Source organism: Palaemon carinicauda, chromosome 8 (assembly GCF_036898095.1).
Source record: "Palaemon carinicauda isolate YSFRI2023 chromosome 8, ASM3689809v2, whole genome shotgun sequence".
Taxonomy (NCBI): domain Eukaryota; kingdom Metazoa; phylum Arthropoda; class Malacostraca; order Decapoda; family Palaemonidae; genus Palaemon; species Palaemon carinicauda.
The window spans coordinates 157691587-157714851 of NC_090732.1; the positions used below are offsets into that span (position 1 = coordinate 157691587).

The window sequence follows — 23265 nt, forward strand, 5'->3', positions numbered from 1 at the left end:
GGCAGAATCTTTGTCCGCAGGAGAGGTCTTCTTGCTGAGGGCCCCCAGGCACCAGTCTAAAAAGTTGAACATTTCAAATGCTCTAAACATTCCTTTCAGCAAGTGATCCAGGTCTGAGAAGGTCCAACAAACCTTAGAGCGCCTCATAGCAGTTCTCCGAGGCGAGTCTACCAGACTTGAGAAGTCAGCCTGGGCAGAGGCAGGTACTCCCAAGCCTGGTGCTTCTCCTGTGGCATACCAAACGCTCGCTTTCGAAGTGAGCTTCGTTGGAGGGAACATGAAAGAAGTCTTGCCAAGGTGTTGCTTAGACTGCAGCCACTCTCCTAAGATCCTTAAAGCCCTCTTAGAGGACCTAGCTAGGACTAGCTTAGTATATGTGGACTTAGCTTGTTGTATGCCCAGCGAAAACTCAGATGGCGGAGAGAGGGGAATAGCAGAGACAAAGTGGTCTGGGTAAACCTCCCTAAGTAGAGCCAAGGCCTTGCGAAAGTCAATAGACTGTGGAGAAAGCTTGGATTCATCCACGTCTGATGAGGGATCCAGGTGTGCCTCCTCATCATCCGAAGCCTCATCACCAGAGTGTAGCGAAGAGATCGGACAAGAATGCTGAACTGCAGAGTCAGAACGAGTAGGGACAATAATAGTGGTTTCCTCTTCAAGTAACTGTTGAGGGAAAACCTGAGGCTCAGACTGCAAAGGCTGAATAACAGACGAAGCAGAAGGTAGGCGCATGGGTGGAGGAGGCTGACTCCTAGCATGAGAGGTTGAACCCAAGGATTGCGCTTGCTGAGCGGAGGGCGGAAGCGGAGTAGCAAGTTCCTGTTCCTGTGGTATGAGCGGAGCATGATGAGGTTGAGGCTGCGCAGAACAAGGTAAATGTCTCGCAAGCTGAGGCTCCTGAGGCGCAAGTCCAGGGTGTAGAGGAGCTTGCCTTGAGGAGGGTTGAGCTCGCTGCAGCGAGAGCTGAGGAGACTGACTCATGGACGGGAGAGGTTGTTGTACCTCAACCGAGAGTTGCACCACTGGTGGAGCAGCAAGGGGAGGTGGAGGAAGAGTGGTATAATCCTCCTGATCCCATAGAACAGGTTGCCTTAAAGAAGGCGGAGGCTGAACACCACTGGGAACAGCGAACTCAGAATGTGGCTCAACATCGTACGCCTGGCAGGTGGTGCTGCGATCAGGCGGAGCGAGCGCAGGCGGAGCGAGAGCAGGCGGAGGGAGTGTAGGCGGAGGCGGAGGAGCAACACTCTCAGCCCGACACTCACGCATCAAGTCCGAAAGCTGTGCTTGCATGGACTGAAGAAGAGTCCACTTGGGATCGGCAGAAACGACAGTAGACTGAGGTAAAGCCTTAACAGTCGAGCTCTGTTGTGGCAGAACCTTACTCCTCTTGGGCGGAGTACAGTCGACAGATGACTGAGCGAGTCAGAGCTGAGCCAATGACTGCAACCTGGCTGAGCACTCGCAGACTGGACTCTGCGTTTAAGTGGTCTCGAGACCTGAGACCAACGTTTCTTCCCTGACAGTTGATCAGCGGACGAGATAAAGACGGGCTCAATCGTCTGCAGGTGGGAGTGACGGTCTTTGGAAGACACGCCCGCAACCACCGAGGATACTTCTGTGCGCCTAACAAGGCCTGCCGAACCCTTATGCCCTTCGACATTGCTTCTCCCCTGGGCTTGGGAGCTTGCAAGAGGTCCCGGACTGGGAGGACGACTGGCTCGCACAGAAATATCCTCACGCACCACACTGGCACTAACACTAGCACTTGGCACTGCACTGACACTAGCACTCGTCACAGCACTGGCACTAACTCCACCCACTGCACTCTTGACCTTAAGTTCCTTAACTTCGGCCATCAGAGACTTATGGTCACTTACCACTGACTCTACTTTATCGCCTAAGGCCTGAATAGCACGCAAAACAACAGACATATCAGGCGGAGGGCAAACAGTAGGTTCGGGGGTAGCCACTATAGGGGTAGGAAAAGGTAGGGGATCATGAGGTGAGGAAAACAGTGAAGAGTGAGAAGAACTCCTCCTAACTCTACCTCTCTCTAACTTAGTTGAATATTTCAAAAGACGGACAAATTCCAATTCCGAAAGTCCGGCGCATTCCTCACATCGATTTTCTAACTGACAGGGCCTGTCCCTACAGTCAGAACAAGCGGTGTGAGGATCTACCGAGGCCTTCGGAATACGCCTATTGCAAGACCTACATCGTCTATGGGAGGGGGCTTGCGAAATGTCAGACATCTTGAATCCAAAGAGTTAGCCAAAGGGGGTTCCAAAATCAAGCAAAAGATCGTTAACCGTTAATCAGGACTATATAAAAGCTATCTAGCTAATATAAGAAGGTTTCCAGTAAAGCGACAGCCGTTAATCTGAGAGAATACTTCACCAATTAGCCGTGAAAATACTCGAAGACCATAAGCGTATCCCAGAACGTCTTGCCGGAAGCACGACAGAGGAATAATTGAGGAGGTGTCAACAAGAAGTACTTGAGTACCTGGCCACAGGTGGCGCTGGTAAGTACACCCCCTTCTAGTATTGTGATAGCTGGCGTATCCCTCCATAGAATTCTGTCGGGCAACGGAGTTGACAGCTACATGATTATCGGGTAAGTTTAATATTGAAAAATATATATGGAGATTGCATTAGTTAACACATACAAATGGAATTAGTAGGATCAATTCACATAGAATACTTGAATATTCTGGGGAAAAATGAATCTCGGCTAACTTTGGAAGAAGGTAAGGGGAGAGGCTATGTACAAACGAATGAACAGGAATAATATTATTGGTGGAAAGAGTGAAGGAGTGGCTCATGCGCAGAAAGTTTAACGTGATTAATGTGCAACAAGCTATGTACACATGAATGGACAAGAGAGAATACATGAGAATTGTAAAATGTCAACAAACAAATGAGAAATATCTTGGGAGCACAGGATGCCAATATGTTGTGTAAATTTTGTGGGCTTTTTATGATGTCAGAAAATAATCATGGAGAAGAAAAGGTTAGTTTTACCATCATGTTTCAATTCCCTAGTAAATTTTCCCCACCCAAAACACCTGGTTCCTCAATGAGTGGTATCTATTGCTCAAGGATATATTACGGTATATTTCACAAACTATTCATTTGCGATGAAAATAAAGGTAATTTTCAAAGAAAACTGGAGTTTTTCTTTATAAAACTGTTTTTTTCACTGGGAAAGCTTTTCCTGTACTAAACTATAATAACATTGTTTCATTGATTATTGGATCGGGATTAATTTTGTCTCAAGACACCGGGAAAGGATAAGACCCAAAATTAATATATATCCCCCCAGGCGGCAATTTGGCACTTGATGATATGAATAGGCTGCAGACTAAATTAAAAATACATAGATTCCATTATAAACATTCCAGACAGTGTCATCATCATCTTAACAGTCCCATTGAAACCAATGTATGTAAACTTCAAGAAAGTGTGCATTCCTACCAAATCATTGCTTGAGTGGAATGCAGGTTAGGTTCCAGAAGGTACCCAGGTTTTCCCATTGCGGCAAGATCCCCTATCTTTAAAATTACTGATTTCCAATGAAAAGGTGGTCAGAATCGTTCACAATACCCAGAACCATGGACAAATCCCATATTGGATTGGATCAATTAATTTAGGCTATATAGCATGGCACTAGGTCCTGTTATTGAACAAAAACTATAGTCATAACAAATAGTTTAATCTTGCTGATTACTATTTCCAGTCTCAATTACCCTGTCGTATGGGAAACTTTGCCAAACTTAAAACTAGAATTAAAAATAATCAGGCAATTTATTATTAAACTTAATAGCTCTGCCAGCAAGTTATCAAATTTAAGTGCTTTCACTAAAAAGAGGGAAGTCCAAGGTTTCATTTGATATATAAATCTAAGCGGCGCTAGGTCTAGAAGTGCTTTTAAAATCAGAATTAGATTTGACCCACCTGAAAAAAGTCTCTCGATTTCATAAATCTCAAATTCCTCTTTAGACCGAGCTTTCATTTGTATATTAAAAACATAAATTATGTCATTATTACATCATCGACTGTATTCTACGTAGCAAGACGTCACCCAAACGTCACAATTTTTAATTAATTATGATTATCCATTTTACTCTGGACTACCATTTTAACAAAACTAGAATCACGTGACTTGAATACCAAATCAGGTGACAGTTTTACTAGGAAACTGAACATTTTTCGACACTTTTCGCACAATTTCCACGGCTAATTTTTCAGTCTTTTGAGAGCCATGGAGGCGTATGAACCTTCAACTTCTAGTGCGGTTTCTCATTTACCATCTACTTTGACATCAATTTCTGTAGATTTTCTCTCAAGTTCTTTACTCAATTTAAATAATAGATTTTGTTTTGCATTATTGTGGTAACATCGAAAGAATAATAAATTACTGCCAAGATTACGGTGTTATTAAAGATAAAAGTGACACTATTTGCCCCACCTGTGGTTCTAAGTGTCGACTTGATATTAAATAAAAAGCATTTCAGTGTGACAGAGGGATGTTGTATTGAAAAACCATAAGCAAATGAAAATAAGGTGTAGTTTTAACATATCCATTTTCAAGAGAACTTAGTTTGAAAAGTCTCATTTAAATAAAGAAACTAATTTGTTACTTGTATATAATTATATTTGTATTAAATTAGTTAAAAATTTGCTAAAGATGAATTAAGAATTTCTCACAAAACTATAAATGATTAGTGCACATTCATTCGGGAGGTTATTGTGCATTCGATATTGAGTCTGAAAGATGCAGCTTACCTTTACCCTCCGACCCAAGTACACAAAGGGTTTTATGCTGTCTTATATTTAATATGACTGTGTAAGGGTAAGTCGCAGGGCGGGGCAAGCTTCTCCTGTTAGGTAATGATACGGTTACTATGTTAGGTTAGGTAGTTTGTTTAGGTTAGCTGGTGGCCTTGTTTATTTTCAATTCTACATATGCCATTATTTGTATATCAAAACGGATTTTTTTAATTAATTCCCCACCCAAAAACCCGTTTCCCACAGGGGTCCCCCCCAAGAGAGGAAAGGTTAGATTATAGGGTAAAAATACTGTTCCTCCTCATAAAAGTCAACTTTAGATAAAGCACTATATAATTTACCATAAAAAATGTCATCAGAATTATTAGTGGCGGAGCTACTGTACAGAATTACAGTTTGGGCATTGTAATATATAACCAGACCAACCAATTCGAAGTACAGTAAGGAAAGATATTGTGTATGCAATTGTAAATGAATTAAAAGTATTTTCCTATAAGCATCCCCAAGCTTGGCTAGCACACAATTATCTTACAAGCACAGTCAATTTAAATGTGTTTAAATACACTTGAACGGGCTTACCTTTTACTTTAAAACTAACAAAATGCGATAAAAATTCGAGATAATCTTTCTATGACTGGTTTATGGTATGTGTTGCGTCGTGTTGACATAAAACCTGTCACCTTGTTTGTCGTCTGCTGGATGACGATCACGACGTTCTACCAACCTCTTAAAAGCTACTAAATGATGGCATCATCTTAATGTTTTCTATAACTTCATACCTTGAGCTCAACATTATTATTATCATTATTACTATCTGAGCTACAACCCTAGTTGGAAAAGCAAGATGCTATAAGCCCAGGGGCTCCAACAGGGAAAGTAGCCCAGTGAGGAAAGGAAACAAGGAAAAATAAAATATTTCAAGAAGAGTAACATTAAAATAATTATCTCCTATATAAACTATAAAAACTTTAACAAAAAACAAGAGGAAGAGAAATAAGATAGAATAGTGTGCCCGAGTGTACCCTCAAGCAAGAGAACTGTAACCTAAGACAGTGGAAGACCATGGTACAGAGGATATGGCACTACCCAAGACTAGAGAACAATGGTTTGATTTTGGAGTGTCCTCTTCCTAGAAGAGCTGCTTACCATAGCTAAAGAGTCTCTTCTACCCTTACCAAGAGGAAAGTGGTCACTGAACAATTACAGTGCAGTAGTTAACCCCTTGGTTAAAGAATATTAGTTAGGTAATCTCAGTGTTGTCAGGTGTACTAAGACAGAGGAGAATCTGCAAAGAATAGGCCAGACTATTCGGTGTGTGTAGTCAAAGGGAAAGAACCGTAACCAGGGAGAAGGACCCAATGTAGTACTGTCTGGCATCTTCTTAATGTTCTTATAACTTCATATCTTAAGCACAATAAATTGAGCTTAAAGTCATAACTCTATTGCGAAATATAATGCCGCTGTTAGATATCCTCAAATCTCAAAATAACTATTTATCTTGCAATTTAACCTCTGATAAGAACTCGGCTGGACTGTAGCAATTCACAAGCTAGAAAAACTTGAAATTTGTTGTAGTAAGCAAAATTGTAGGCTATACATCTTTAATACCTAAAAGCTTTTTTTTTCGTATCGAGACAGATCATTGGTTATGAGAATCATTAAATCACTAATACTAATGCCTGATATGTAATTCAAAATAAAGCAACGTGGATGACAATCAAACTACTAAATTAAATGAGAACAAATTGAGTTTATCGTGGTGGGAAGGAAAAACAGCGTAAGAAACTTAGGTGATATTAAAATAAACATAAATAGCGAATCTGTCATAGTATCTACTATAATTCGTAACCTGCGCGTGTTTCCTGACTGTAACTTGTCTCCCAAATGCCCAAAATAAACAATGTAGTAAAAACAGCTGGTTATCATCTCAGAAACATTGCTTTCATATATATATAAAAAAAAGAACAAAAAAACAGTACCTGAATGAAAATTCCGTAAAGAAACTTGTGATAAACTATGTTATTACCAGGATTGACTACTGCAACTCCATCTATTACAATTTACTAAAAGTACAACTTAAGAAATTACAAAACATAATTAACAGTGGAGCAAGCCTGATAAAAGGTGTCCCACCTAGAGAAATGATAATCCCTATACTAATTGATTTACAATGGCTATCGATTAAAGGGAGAATTCGATTGAAAATATTTACAATAACCCACCAAGTTATCAGAACAGGTCGTCCAAAATACTTAGGAAGAATTGCTACATATTGTGCGGCCAACACGGTTTGTGTTGACACGAGAATAGTTATAGATGGTCGTAACCTATTGGAGCCTAGATACATGTTTACTGTAGGCTTCAGGGCCTTCAAATGTGCGGCCCCATGATTATACAATAAGCTCCCATGAGACATCCGAATGATTGAAGACATTAAGGCTTTCAAGAAGAAAACGAAGACTTTCTAATTCTGTGAGTTGTTTAACAGTGACGATTCATCAGTAAATGAGCAATATGTGATATGAGATGTTGAATACTCTGAACGAGCAGGATAAAATAACAGAGAAGATACTGTAGAGAGTGGAGTTCCCTTGCTGTATGGGACAGGCAAAGCAGCCGTCAAAATAGGTAAAGTAACAGAATTTGCTTACGGCATCTTGATAAGAGTTTGACAGATAAACTGAATACAGTATAATAGAAAGGAATTAGACTTTCGAGTTTCTGATAAATATAGGCCTACGGCACTATACTATATCCTCGTGATATTTAGCTTATATGTTATTTTATCGGATTTCATCAGGTTTACTTTATGAGGCACTCTATTGTCTAGTTTTCTAGAATAACGAAATCTTTTGTGTAAAAGCTAAAAATAACCATTATTACATTTATTCTATACAAGAGTTCATTTGTAATCTAATGTGCACAAGATCATTAGATTTTTCTAATTCCCTGTGCTGCTACATATTTTCTTTTACTTCGCGATTCCCATTCCCTCCTGCATAAAAAAAAAAAAGAAAAAGAAAAAAAAGATGTTGAGCTTAGTTGTTCGTTTTCAGCTTGGATGCCTCATTTTTTCAAGGGTCGTAAATATCTTTGGTTAATAATTTAATAATTCTAATACTATAAATTCTGCGTGGTGGTCAGGATTTGAACAGAAAGGCCGCCGGTACGAACTAGTTTATTTACACAGAAATCTGCCGATGATGGTGATTATATTACCGTGCTAGATCGGCTGCACGACTTGACGCGGCCCCTTGCCTTGAACATACCACAAGGTAGGTAAGTGAAATTCGCAGGAGGCTCGGGTGCTACACTAGTTAGGGAGGCTCTGGGAGAACAAAACACGAGAATTGCTGAATTTGAAAACAAAGTTGCGGACCTTAGCGCACACTGAAAAAGTTGATAATCTTACTATGAATATGGAATCAATTAAGGCAATACTTCAATCATTTATAGACCCAAAACTGAAGAACATGACACATGCTGACAAAGTTAAGGAAAAATCTGTTGGTAATTAAATCAACAAATGAAACAACCAAAATTACTGAAAAAAAAAAAAAAAAAACACGAGGTCGAACGGGCACTTGAAGACATTCCAATACTTAACACGAGGTCAACTTCATATGGAAATGTTGTGAACTTTGCTAACAAAATGATCAGAGAAGAGGCTGCAAACTAAATTCAGACATAGGTTACCGACACTGAACGAGAAAAATCAGAAAATTAAAACAAAAAATAATGATATGCAATGTGTACAATGATGAAGAAGAAGTAGTGAATGCTTTAATTCAAAGAAATCATTACCTAGACCAAATCCAAAACATAGAAGATAAGATAAGCGTGGTACTGAAGAAAAATGCTGCAGGTTGAAATATGATCCTGAAGTCCGAAAGGCTATTCTCGATAATGGTGACAAAGTTATGTTGCAATGAGGTACTTATGACGTACGTGATAGAGACCACGTGATCACCTGCCATCACTGTCAGAGATATGGACATCTTGAAAAAGATTGCCAGTTTGAAACTGATGATAAAGTCTGCGGGAAATGTTCAGAAAAAAAACATTCCGCCTAGGAATGTAACTCGCAAATGCCAAAATGTATTATCTGCACAAATTTAAACAAACCAAATGACCATACAGTAAATTCAAGAGATTGCAAAGCTTTTGAGTTAGAACTGAAAAGACTAGCAGAAAATACTGATCATGGATATAGCCTACCTGACACTTGCGCGCATTTTTGCCACGCACTGGCACGCATTGATGCGTGCCACTTTGTGGCACGCACTGGGGTTTTTCCCGCACTGTTCACAACCAGTTCACTCCAGTTCGCGCATCGTTCACGACAAGTTCACGCCATGGCACGAATTGGCACGCCTAGTTCACGAGAAGTTCACGACACGTTCACTTATCTTTCCGCATCATTCCGCATCGTTCACGCCAGTTCACGAATTGGCCACTCCATATAAAAACGGGGCTTCTCCAACCCAAGGACATCCTTGGATTGGCTTCGGAAGAGACAACAGTGCTTTCTGTCAGAGACACCATTGCATTGAGGAGAAGAAACGTATCTTTTTCGTTTGTATTTGTTGTTGCCCTTTGTTTTTGTTTCAATAAGAAAGCATTTGATTTACATATAAATAGCAGACATAAAATATGTACAAGTATTAAGAAAGTATTTTATTTTAACATTAAAAGCAGCAAACATGAAAAGTTTTTAGGCTGTTGATTTTAAAGTAGTAGAGAAAAAAGTGTGTTGAAATAAGAAATAATTTTATTTTTACATTAAAACAGCAAACAGAAAAAAATTGTTTTGCTCTTCATTTTAAGGTAATAAAGAAGAATAAGTATGTTGATGAAATAAAACATCATTTTATTTTTAAATTAATACAGCAAACTTAAAAATTTCTTGGGTTTATTTTTCAGTTCATTTTTATTTAAAACAAAACTTTTGGCTCTTGATTGGTAATAGAGGAAAATAAGTGTGTGCATGAAATAAGACATCATTTTATTTTTACATTTAAACAGCAAATATAAACAATTATTAGGTTTATATTTTTCTTTTCTTTTCCTTAATTTTTTCGTTTCCTTTTTGTCTCTTCATTGTAAAGTTCACGCCACTTCCCGCATCGTTCACTCCAGTTCACGCCAGTTCCCGCACTGTTCACTCCAGTTCGCGCATCGTTCACGACTATTTCACGACTATTTTGTGTATGCCAAAAACTTTAAACATTTCAAAGTTCTGGGCACGCATGCCACGCATCGTTCCCGCACTGTTCACGACATTTTCACGACTCGTTCACGCGAGTTCGCGCATCAATGCGTGCCAGTGCATGCCACGAATGCTTGCAAGTGTCAGGTACCCTTATGGATGTCATAAACTGTGGCTACATAAATATACAATCTGTTGGTAATAAAACTATCCAATTTCGAGAATTGTTAAACAAGAAATACTTGCAACTACTATCATTATGTGAAACATGGTTAGATAATTATGAAAAGGCTAAGGTCACTGAAATGACCCCCCCCCCAAAAAAAAAAAAAACACCTCACATACCTTCTTTCACATTCCAAGAGAGGGTAGGTCTGGTGGGGGTGTCGGACTCTATTCATGAAGGTTAGTCAAATCTCAAAATGTTAAAAAGAACTAGTGTAACAAGCTTTGAATGTATAGAAATAAACTTTACGCATATAAACAGAAAAATATCCTTTGTGAAAGTCTACAAACCTCTGAGACCAAATACTATACTCAATTTTTTTTCATGAGGCGCATTTGCACCGACACGCAACGGCAACGGTGCCCTTTTAGCTCGGAAAAGTATCCTTCTATCTGATTGGTTACAATTACCTTGTCCAACCAATCAGCGATCAGGAAACTTTTCCGAGCTAAAAGGGCACCCCCGTGAGTCGGTGCAAATCTGCCTCACTAAAAAGAATTGACTTCTTTTTTATAGTATCTTCTTTGAAGAATTCAGGGCATTCATTGAGATTATTATCATGGAGAAAATTGAATTTAATGCAAGATTATGATGTAAGTACAGTATATGTTCTACCTACGTATGAAGGGAACTATTCCTGACGTGCATAGCATGTTGATGCAGGCGAGTCAGTCAATCTGTGTCCAGATCTCATAAGAGATACACCGTCTCATATTATATTCTTCACTGAACACTGTGTCTCATTGCCATCCTTCAATCCTAAACATCCTACATGGCGCAGTGAGTTACTTATACTCTTAATCGGCCAACTTGCCGCCCCCATGAAGACCTACAGTTCCTGCCCGAAGATCTGCTGGCCTGAGGAATCTTAACTATCTGGCTCTTCATGATACCCCATGTGCACAGTTATGGATGGCACAACAGCAACGTGCAATCGAGGCCCTCTAGACCGGCCTTGACAACATTGCCCCACCTGGAACACGTGGTTCCCGGTTAGGGTCCCAGCATTCGCAACCCACGAAAAGTGCGAGATGGAGATGTCAACGGCCACGTTCCGATCATAGCTAAGATCAATGGAGTGTTGGCTCCAATTTTGCAAAGTGCCAGCCAACGAGGCTGTGCAACACGTGAGACTACTCCACACTGGCGCTGCAGTGTGCCCTTGATGCAAAGTACAGTGCAGAAGTTTGGAGTGCCTTTTCGACTGAGGAGGCATTGGACGCCGTTTCCAACCTCGTTCTCCGTGCAACAAACCAAGCAGTGCAATGGTTAGAGTTTTTCAATGTGGCCCAGAGCCACAATGAGAGTGTCAGTGATTTCTTCGTACGTTGCTCTCAAAAGGCCACAGATTGTGGGTTTCAGTATCATAATTATGATTATAACCTTTCAGAATATATGTTTTTGAGGTAGGCTTGGGGGATCAAGTGTTAAAAGGACAAATATTCTAATCATGTGGGTCTTTCCCGAGTGTAGATAGGTTGCGAGCAATGTGTTGTGCGTTTGAAGCAGCCAAGCAGGATGTCTGTGGAATGCAGCAAAGATGGCAACAGGACACAGAAGTCGCGCCAGTTGATGTGGAAAAGGGCACTGGCGCCACCCCTGAGATGGCTACCATGCATGCAGTGAGAAGCCAACCGTCACCGAACCTCATCGCCGCTAAACGAATGGGCAGAAACTGTAGAGGGAGTTATGCCCCAGAGAAAAACGCATGCCCGGCAAGGTCTCTCGTTTGCTATAACTGCCAAAAGACTGGTCACATCAAGAGATATTGCAGAAGGAGGAAGATACCACTTGACTCCGCCATGGCCTCGGTAGTGACAGGGGCAATTGTCGTTGCAACTCCTTGCCTCTCGCAACCCATTGTCATGGTCAAAGTGGCAGAGGGGAAGGGGCCCAGGTTTATGAATGTAAGTGCCGTTACCGACACAGTGCAAGTATGCGTTGCAGGCATGGAGATGTTATCATTCTCCAACATAAGGCCAATGCTATTGCAGAGTCAGGCTGGCTTAAGAGATGTTGCCAACTTGAAGTTGGAGTGTCTGGCCCAGATCAGCGACCTTCCGAATCTCCTTCAGAAACCATACCAGTGTGCGAGAAGTGTATTTTGTCAAATCCGCGAGGTTGTTGTACCTCTCTCTCAGCGTGAAATGACCTTGAACTTGTCCCAATTGACTCTCCACATCACCTCCTGAGACTTATAGTAGCGAGTGTGTCTATCGGCATTATACCGGCTTGATGATGATGTACTGTAGATCGATCCGTAACAAGATGGATCACGGGTTCTATGCGTTGGCACCCCGTAAGATGAGCAAATCGCTGGATAATATGCTGTATAAGCAGGAAACACATGCTAGATTGGCATGAATCTAGCATGTGTATCCTGCTTATACAACATATTATCCAGCGATTTTCTCATCTTACAGGGTGCCAACGCATAGAACCCATGGTCCATCTTATTACAGATAGATCTACAGTACATCATCATCATGATCATCCCTCCTGGCCATCATTGCTGTTTCATCTCATCGTCACCTTGACTGTCCGTCTATGTTTTGTCGATCTAGCACCAGTATTCTCCATATATAAGGTATTACCCAGTGATCTTTGCACCTCATGGGCTACCAATACATTAGAGCCCATGGTCCACCTAAGTTGCAGATCAATCCACTCCATCCACATACACTGAGTCATATTCGACTAACAATTGTGTTTTCTTACAAACATATAAATCGTAACTTAGGTGTAAATAAACCATACTTATGCATGATTGTTATATCAGCAAGAAGGCTGGAGAATTCTGCATCAGACAATATATATATATATATATATATATATATATATATATATATATATATATATATATATATTCTTACAAAGCTGGTCTTCATGAGAATAGAATATTTCATTCACAAATTTCATTTGTGTATTTAAGAGATGTATAACCAGCTCGTAAGGAGAGTTCCACTTATGTAGGATAAAGTTAATATATGTAAATTACGGTACATAAGACTATCGTCATTCATTTAGTTATATTTTTATTCAGTTCCTTATATGTAAATTTACGTAATTTTATAGAATTAAATTTTCATATCATGTAGTTTTGCTACGAAGTTTTATGTAAACTTGTTGAAAGGTATGCTGTATGACGCACACTAGGGATTGCATCATGTTTCCACGTGGTTGAAAGATGCGTGAAGATTCTGTACTAAAGTTTACTCTTTTTTTTAATGTTACAAGAGGAGGTGGGCTTAGTTAGCTAAGAGTGTTGCCTCGCCAAGTGAAAATAATACCCTACTTTAAACTGTCAAGTTGGCAATCTTGAAGCTGCTAGAGCCTTGCTCCCATGCTACAAGAATGCTTAATTAGAATTTTCTAGAGTGAATTAGGAAGATATATTAGGGCCTAAAATGCATAGGAATCAGAGATCCACCCTAACCTTCCGAAAGAGCCAATGTCCGACAGTCCTCTCACCAGCCTCTATCCAGCCACTTTGTATTTTCTCTCCAACGTGAATAGTGTTTTCCTCTCAAACCTGAATAGTATTTTCTCTCAAACATGAATAGTGTTTAGTGTTTGTTAAAATGTTTGGTCACTTTGATTTTAAAAGATGTGAAGTGTATTGTGAATACAGTGTACATTGTAAAATTTATTAATTTTTTTTGCCTGGCCTTGAGTGATTTGGATAAAACCTGAAGTGCATTTATTCTTGCTTAGCTGTTCAGTAACCTTGTGTGACCCTAAGGGTGTAAGAGTAACAGTTGCATACTATATATGTAAGGGTAAAGTTGATTTATTTTCTACAGTGCTAAAGTGTCAGTTTTTTTCATTAATTGTCATAATTAGATTTTTTTCATGAAATAATTTCTAGTGAAAGAAGTGATTGTAAAATTCTAAAAGTGTCATTTAGTATTAAATCTAAGATATAGTTCAGATTTAAATTTCAAGTGATTTATTTTTTTGGTATTAATTTTTTAATTGTTACTTTCATAAGATATATATATTTTTGTAAAGAGTGTATATTTCGATCACCAATAATTATTTTAGTGCTTTGCTCGTATCCACTGACTAAGAACCAAAGTAAGAGGTTGATTTAAGAATAGTTCCCATTAAAAGAAAAGTAATCACCCAGTTTTTGCTTTGAGTGTAACGTAGAGACCTTTGAATATTCAATGCTCATATATATTATTATCTGGGTGATGCATATTATTCCCTGAGCTTGGAGGTTTTCCCTTGTGTATCATATTATGTAATACAAAGATATAAAGAAGGTGAGTTTGGGAGCTCGGGAGTTTACGTAATTCACTAGTCGTAATATATATATGTGTATATATATATATATATATATATATATATATATATATATATATATATATATATATATATATATATATATATATATATATATATATATATATATATATATATATATATATATGTATATATATATATATATATATATATATATATATATATATATATTTATATATATATTTAAATCTTATTGTACAAATGGTTATTAAATAACTTAGGATTAATACATGAAGTGACAATGAAAACATTGTGGAAGACAACGTCTTTAAAAGTACTATCCCTAAGAAAGTTATCATAAATCAATGATTGGAAAGTTACAATAAAGACATTTGAGCTATGGTCTTCTAATCTCGATACCTCTGTGGAGGCCAGAGATAACACCTCGCCCTTGAAATTTGTTATTGTGATGTAGAACCGACCATTGGATAGTTCACCATAACGTCTGACAGGATGCCTTCCCTGGCATGGTTTCTAGGGGTTTCGACTGTTGAATGTGGTTGCCTATGATTGCGTTCGGACAAAGTCTTGCTTTGAGGAGGCATTCTAGAGCACCTACCAGTTTTTTCTTTAGCGTCTTCCTCGTCCATGAGGAAGCAGGGTTTTAGCTTGTTAATTGACACCCAGTCTTCATGGCCATGAACCAAGATGCGATAGGACTTGGCTGAACGGCCCTCAATATGCTCGTGTTAGGGGCGCATGGTGGGCATCATTGCTCATAAAGACGGGTTTGCAGGTATCCAGGCCCCATGGCTTGAAGAGCCCAGTCAGTAAGCCAATATATGGGGGTATAGGATGAAAAACGCAAAATCCTGAAAAAATTCACTGAGCTTCGTTTGGCAATGGACAATGCGTTTACAAAATGTTTTTTTTTTTTTTTTTAAATTCCTCTTACTTTCTTAGTTACAGGGTAATTAGTAAGAGTAAGTCAATTAGCCAAAAACATTGATCCCTACAAGAAAATGCAGTATTTCTTCTGTTCTTCTATTTTCGTAAATTTTGATAATTATTAGGCTACATTTTAACATAAAACAAATTAAGAGCAATGGCATCTGTATAGATTCCCTGAGTTTCAAGAGTTCAAGTTATGATTACACCCGGGCTTCAGTGCTAGCACAAACCTCAGAGAGAGTACATGTTTGAGTTTGACCTCTGACATTCGTTCGCCTTTACGTCTGTTTTTCCTGCTATCGGCAAGAATTTCATCATGTCAAAGAGGAAAAGACAATTTCAACATCTCGCTAACATAAGAAAGAAGAAAATTCGCTGTAATAAGAGTTCAGAAGTGGGTAATATTGGCGATATTAGCAGAGCTAGCGAAGAAGAGAGAGAGAAAATTGTGGATGAAAGAGTGAATGTCTCACCTGACATGAGCCTAAAGAAGCAAGATATTGAGCAAAGGAATCTTCATTTATGATTAAATTATGATAAATAGAATTGTTTTGGTTTATTAATATGCAAAAAGGAACATAAAACCTCAGAGAGAGTACACATTTGAGTTTGACCTCTGACATTCGCTCGGTTTTACGTCTATTTTTCTTGGTTTGGGCAAGAATTTCCTTATGTCAAAAAGGAAAACAAAATTTCATCATCTTGCTAACTTAATAAGGGTTCAAAAAGTGGTAATATTTGCGATATTAGTGAAGTTAGTGAAGGGGAGAGAGAGTGTGATGTGGATGAAGGAGCAACCGTCTCGCCTGAGAGGAGCCTAAAGAAGCAAGATATTGAGCAAAGGGATCTTCATTTATGATTAAATTATGATAAGTAAAATTCTTTTTGGTTTATTGATAGCCAAAAAAGGAACATAAAATTCATAATAATCATTATCTATTAATACTGTCTTTGTAAAATTACAAAGAAAAACTTTGAATGGGAATATCTCAAAACTATACTTATTGACCTTCAAATTCTATCTTCTACCTTAGTTTTAAAGATATAGCATTGAAATTTGGTATATATCTTAGAAAGACAATATAAAACAAGAAAATAGTCCTTTTTCTTATTTTTTTCATATTTTTTCTTACCCTTTTCTTTGATTTATAGGGTTTAGTTTTTACCATAATGAAAAAAATTCACATCTAGCAAAAAATTGACTTCTAGATAAAAACTCTCTATTTGATTGGAGGTCTACATCAGGTCTATATAGGGTAGTAATCCCAGGTTTTAACTTTAAGTATCAAGGACGGAGATAGAATTTGAAAAACACTAATTTTCAGGATAAATCACCCTGGCGTTGCAAAACCGATGATCAGAGGTAAAAATCCTATGAAATTTGGAGATGCCATAAGTCACCTCATTAACCCTGGATAGGTACGGTGGGTCGTTTGCGACCCCGAGCGTCAAAAAAAAACAGGTTTTTCTCACGTGACTCACCCCCGTGACTGAATTTGTGGGTGATCGACCTGCAGGAGGTGTCTCCCCTACACGCTCTAGTAGTGTCCAGATGTGCATTGCTGTAGCTGTACTCCTTCCCCGATTTCTGAGACGCGTCGGGGTCGTTCGCGTCCGAGTTTACCCTTCTAGGGTAGTTTGCATAATTATCAAAGTTATTACGTATTATGAAATTGTCGTAGAATGGTGCAACTTGTATAGGTTATCAGTTGTGGAAAGTCTTGGTGGATTGTTTGGCTACCATGTGCATGTTTTTTTTTTTTAGTTAAAATGTCGTTCATCACCACGAGGACCATTTTACCGCGAGTGCCCCTTTTTCATTTTTTTTCATTTTTTTGCCAAGTAATTTTTCCGTAAGATATTGCCAAATAGTGTCGTAAAACTTTTGCGTGTTTAGTGTTGGAAAGTGTGTCTAGATGATCTGGCTACCCATGCATGACTTTGTTTTTGTCAGATACGACGTAGTTATTGGTATATTGGGTATTTAACTGCGGTTACCAATTTCTGTTTTTTTTTCAATATTTGTAAAAATTACTACGTAGTAAGGAATTGCCGTATATTATTCATTTTTTTTTCATGTTTATGTGTTAGAAAGTGTGCCTTGATGGTTGGGCTAACACGTGCATGTCTTTTTTTTTATCTGAGATGTCGTATATTAGAATGTCGGGCATTTTACCGCGAGTGTCCCTTTTTCCTTTTTTTTCATTTTTTTGCCAAGTCATTTTTCCGTAAGATATTGCGAAATAGTGTCGTAAAACTTTTGCTTTTTTAGTGTTGGAAAGTGTGTCTAGATGATCTGGCTACCCATGCGTGATTTTGTTTTTGTCAGATACGACGTAGTTATTGGTATATTGGGTATTTAACTGCGGTTGCCAATTTCTGTTTTTTTTTCAATATTTGTAAAAATTTACTACGTAGTAAGGAATTGCCGTATATTATTGATTTTTTTTTCATGTTTGTGTTAGAAAGTGTGCCTTGATGGTTGGGCTAACACGTGCATGTCTTTTTTTTTATCTGAGATGCCGTATATTAGAATGTTGGGCATTTTTCCGCGAGTGACCCTTATTATTTGTTTTGCATTTTTTTGCTTAGTCATGTTACCGTAAGGAATTGGCAAGTAGTGTCGCAAAACTTATATTTTTATAGTGTTGGAAAGCGTTTTTAGATGATCTGGCTACCCATGCCTATTTTTTTTTTAGCCAGATATGGCGTATATATAAGTATGTGTTCGATTTTCCTGTGATTGCCATTTTTTCGTTTTTTCCCATTTCTTTCAAAATTACTACGTACTAAGGAACTATCACAGAGTAATATTTCATTTATATGTTTATTTGTCGGAAAATATGCCTTGATGGTTTGCCTAGCACGTGGCTGAAATTTTTTTTTTCTGAAATGCCGTATATTAGAATGGCCATTTTTCCACGAGTGCCCCTTTTTATTTGTTTTGCATTTTTTTGCTTAGTCATGTTACCGTAAGGAATTGGCAAGTAGTGTCGCAAAACTTATAATTTTATAGTGTTGGAAAGTGTTTCTAGATGATCTGGCTACCCATGCCTATCTTCTTTTTTTAGCCAGATATGGCGTATATATAGGTATGTGTTCGATTTTCCTGTGATTGCCATTTTTTCGTTTTTTCCCATTTCTTTCAAAATTACTACGTACTAAGGAACTATCACAGAGTAATTATTCATTTAGATGTTTATTTGTCGGAAAATGTGCCTTGATGGTTTGACTAGCACGTGGCTGAATTTTTTTTTTCTGAAATGCCGTATATTAGAATGTTAGCCATTTTTCCTCGAGCGCCCCTTTTTATTTGTTTTGCATTTTTTTGCTTAGTCATGTTACCGTAAGGAATTGGCAAGTAGTGTCGCAAAACTTATATTTTTATAGTGTTGGAAAGTGTTTCTAGATGATCTGGCTACCCATGCCTATCTTTTTTTTAGCCAGATATGGCGTATATATAGGTATGTGTTCGATTTTCCGGTGATTGCCATTTTTTCGTTTTTTCCCAATTCTTTCAAAATTACTACGTACTAAGGAACTATCACAGAGTAATGATTCCTCTAGATGTTTATTTGTCGGAAAATTTTGTTTACTTTTTTTTTGATTGAATATCATCAAATTTTTTTAGCTAAAATATTGTTTTACATTTTTTTTTTCGATTTTATTTCCCTTCAAAAAATTTTTTTTGGGTCAGAATTTTGATTTTATATTCGTAAAATAATCGACAATTATCCAGCAACCCACCATACAATTTTTATGCATATCCAATAATAATTAGATTAGTAAATAACACCTTGAAATTGACATACCCTTCCTACATTTCAAGTGGCAGATTAGGGAGTCTGAGTCAGTGTGGTTGGCGGCCATTTTGTGGACATATCCGAAGCGTAAGCTGCCCTATCTATATATATTCTTGTTCCCTATAGAAATTGTGATATTTTGGTATATTTTTACCTGCATAAATATCATATTATATATTAAATATATGTATTTTTTTACGGAATTTCTAAGTACTCAAAAAATTACCTTTAGATATGGCCCCTGATATAAATGTAATTTACAAAATAATGAAGATTTTTTTACATATTTCTATTTTAGGATAACATATGTTTATTCCCTAAAAATATTAGCCACTTCCTATTTCATTTGGGTACCCAAAAAAATTCATGAAATTTGGACAAATTTTTTTGGCCAAAAAAAGTTACCCTTTTTTTCTCATTTCAGATCTTCACCTCCATGGGTCTGACTTCATCCAAAATACATCAAGATGTGTCCTAAACATTCAAGAATCAATTCCTAAAAGGATTTGTGTATATATGTATAAACTTTTTTTTTATGAATTTTTATGTCAGGTCTTTTTTTTTTTCTACTTAATTTTTTAAAATATTTATAATAAATAGTTTTTCTGCAGATGAGTAGTATTTATCTATACAGTTGTTTTAAGCATTCATTGAAGTTTTTTTTGGCAAAAGAAAAAAGGAGGTTACTGCAAAAACTGATTTTTCAAGAATTTTTTTTGGCGTCGGGGTCGTTCGCGTCCGAGTATACCCTTAAAGGGGTGTCCGAGGACCGTACCTATCCAGGGTTAAGTGGTATGAATGTCAAAGTTCTGTCCTTAAAAAAACGTATTAGCTGGCTGGCCCCCTTGAATTGCTTGGTTCTGTCCGAGAAGGTTCTCAGGCAAGGCATGAACTTCCCTGTGATTTCCTCTAGTCTTGGGATGGGTATGTCTGTTTCAGCTGTGTCTGTGGAAAAATATTCTCCTGGTATAGTCAATGCCTCACAATAGACTTTCTCTTCATGGGATACTTCTCCATTAGCTTTGGGGATGGTTTGAAGGCCCAGCAAGATCCTGGGCAGTTGCGACAGATTTACATCTGTGAAGTGGACCGGCTGGGTGGCCTTCAGCGAGTGATAGGTCCTCACCACCATGCTGTTGGCTGAAGGGTTGTACGAGGTCATTCTGTGGTGTGACTTTTCCATCAGGTGGACCAGGGAGGCCACAGCTCGGACAGGAAAGCAGGTCAACGGTTTGTGGTGATGTCAGGAACTTCAAAGCGGCTGATCCAACTTGACAGCAGGGCACCCTCTATAAAAGTGATCTAGAATTAAAGTGTTAGCATCTGCTCACTGTCCCAGCTACTGTGCCCTCCTTGTACCACCTATTCGAAAATTAAATGGCTCTATTTCATTTTACCAAGGAATTTTGCCTCTGTTTTCCATCATATTTCTTCTGAACATGGAATTATCCCGGAGAGTAGGAGGATGGGCTTGGGGCTATATCCACCCCACCACTTTTTGCCGATAATCTACTTTTCTATCTTTTGCTTAAGAAAAAAGACTCAACAATGTTGAGTCTGTTGATATCCCTAAAGGCGGGTTTACACGGTCGAATGGTTTGTCGAACCCAGTTGTGTAGCCTGCTTGTCCAGTGGTTCGAAGAGGTGTCAGACAGTCGAACGGTTTGTTGAACCCGGTTGTCGAACCTACTTGTCAGGCTCAGTGTGACTCAAGTTTTTTTTTTTGCTAAGCAAAGTTACCACAGCCTTCATTATGTATCTCAACCAGATCGATTTGATTGCCATTGGCTTAGTGGTGGCACTAAGAAGCAAAAAAGGAAGATCAAAGTGGATGAAGGACTGGTTGTTAAAAGGAGATCAACTTTCACACACCAACTTGCTTTTTTATTTGAAATTAGAGCCAGATGACTGGCATATTTATTTGTGGATGGATAAAGAAACATACATTGATTTACTTAGGCGTATCACCCCGTTCATTACGTATGAAGATACATCTATGAGAAGGGCCATATCTCCACAGTCCAGATCAAGATTTTTCAATATGCCCTGAAGAGCTGATATCCCCTTGTTTTTTGGCTATTTTATCAGAATATTCCTTAATTTCAATTTTGCATAAGGCTGGATAATCCTTGTAGGTTTGTATGAATTGCAATAACACCTCCCTCTCGTTCCTCTTTCCAATGATGTCCATAATTCAGTCTTAGATTGAACTATTCCCTCCTTGGTTTCAAGTACAACTGAGGTTCAATGTTTGACGCACGTTCACATATGCAAACAGTATGTGGACTATGAAGGCCCTCCCACAAAAGTCAGGCTAGATTTCACTTTCTTTGAACTGTTTGAAAAACGTGTTTGACAACCAAATACCCCACTCACACGCTCGAACATCACTACAAACACTTGTCTGTTGAGCCACGTTCAACAAACTGTTCGACCGTGTAAACCCCGCTTAATGGACGAAAATACTAACTCCAATCATGTATTTCATTTTTCTCCCAGGGCTATAAGACATTTTATAATCATCACATGTCAGCTTTCATGATTTATAGACGCAAACACACACACGCACACACACACACACACACACACACACACATATATATATATATATATATATATATATATATATATATATATATATATATATATATATATATATATATATAAATATATACATATATGTGTATATATATGTATACACACACACACACACACACACACACACACACACATATATATATATATATATATATATATATATATATATATATATATATATATATATATATATATATATGTATATATATATATATATATATATATATATATATATATATATATATATATATATATATATATATATATATATATATATATATATATATATATATATATATATATATATATATATATATATATATGTGTGTGTGTGTGTGTGTGTGTGTGTGTGTGTGTATCCTGTCCATGCCCATTGATTTTCCTTATATGTTAGAATCTTCTGTACATTAGTTTGCTTTCGTATCCATGTTGCTCTTTTTTCTGTTTTTTAGTGGCATTCCAATAATTATTCTTTCCACAGTTCTTTCAGTTGTAACTAGCTTATGTTCTAAAGCTTTAGTAAGGCTCCAAGTTTCAGATGCATAAGTTAATACTGATATGACCATCTTATTGGATAGTTTTCTTTTTAGAGTAGGTGGCTGTTTACTTTGCATAATCTCATTTTGTTTACCAAAACCTCTTCATCCCATGCTTATCCTTTGAATCTTGGTCTTGCATATGTTTATACTGGTAGGACCACCTAATTGAATATTTTCATATTAGAGAAGGTAGAATTTTAATTTTCACAATCTCATTTTGTTTAGCAAAAATGCTTTCCATCCCATGCCTATCCTTTTAATTTCGGCCTCGTGATCTGAGAAGACTTTCAATACCGGTCCCAAGTATAAATATTCATTAACAATCTCTACAAGTTCGTCCTTAATCATTATTTTTCGTCTCTGCATTTTAGTTGAGCATTATCTTCAGTTTTTTTTTTTCATATTCATTTCAAGTCCTACATTTCTGATTTCTCTATTCAGATCTTCTATCATATTTTGCAATGCCTCCCATGATTTACAAAATAAAACTATGCCATCTGCAAATCTTCAGTTGTTAAAGTATTCCCCGTTAATGTTAATTTCTTTATTTTCCCAATCTGAATTCTTAAAAACTTCTTGGTACGCAGTGAATAATTCAAGTGACATGGGGTCACCTAATCTAAATCCTTTCTAGAATAATTGTAATTTTCTCCTTATTTTAATGTATTTTTAGCATTGCTGTATAGATATATTTGAGTGTTCTAGTACAAAATTTATTCATTCCTTGCTTTTAAAGGGCTTTTCAAGCGGATCCAACAAGTTCAAAAAGGGATTATCAGAAAAATAGCCCCCAGAAGCTGGCGCAATTTTAAGCTATTTTATAGCGATTTTTCGTGTATCTTGAAACCCTTTTCTCCTTATAAATGCATTTATAAGGTGAATACGCATTATGCAATAA

The 23265-nt window shown here is 37.6% G+C and overlaps 1 protein-coding gene across 1 annotated transcript in view; it reads right to left on the reverse strand.

Moving 5' to 3' along the window:
* Positions 1-5508, reverse strand: part of LOC137646051 (uncharacterized) — an 82083-nt gene extending 76575 nt beyond the window's left edge. Inside the window, exon 1 of the mRNA XM_068379202.1 lies at positions 5373-5508. The gene's annotated coding sequence lies outside the window, so the exon portion shown is untranslated. The remainder of the gene's footprint in view (positions 1-5372) is intronic.
* Between the last annotated feature and the right edge of the window lie 17757 nt (positions 5509-23265).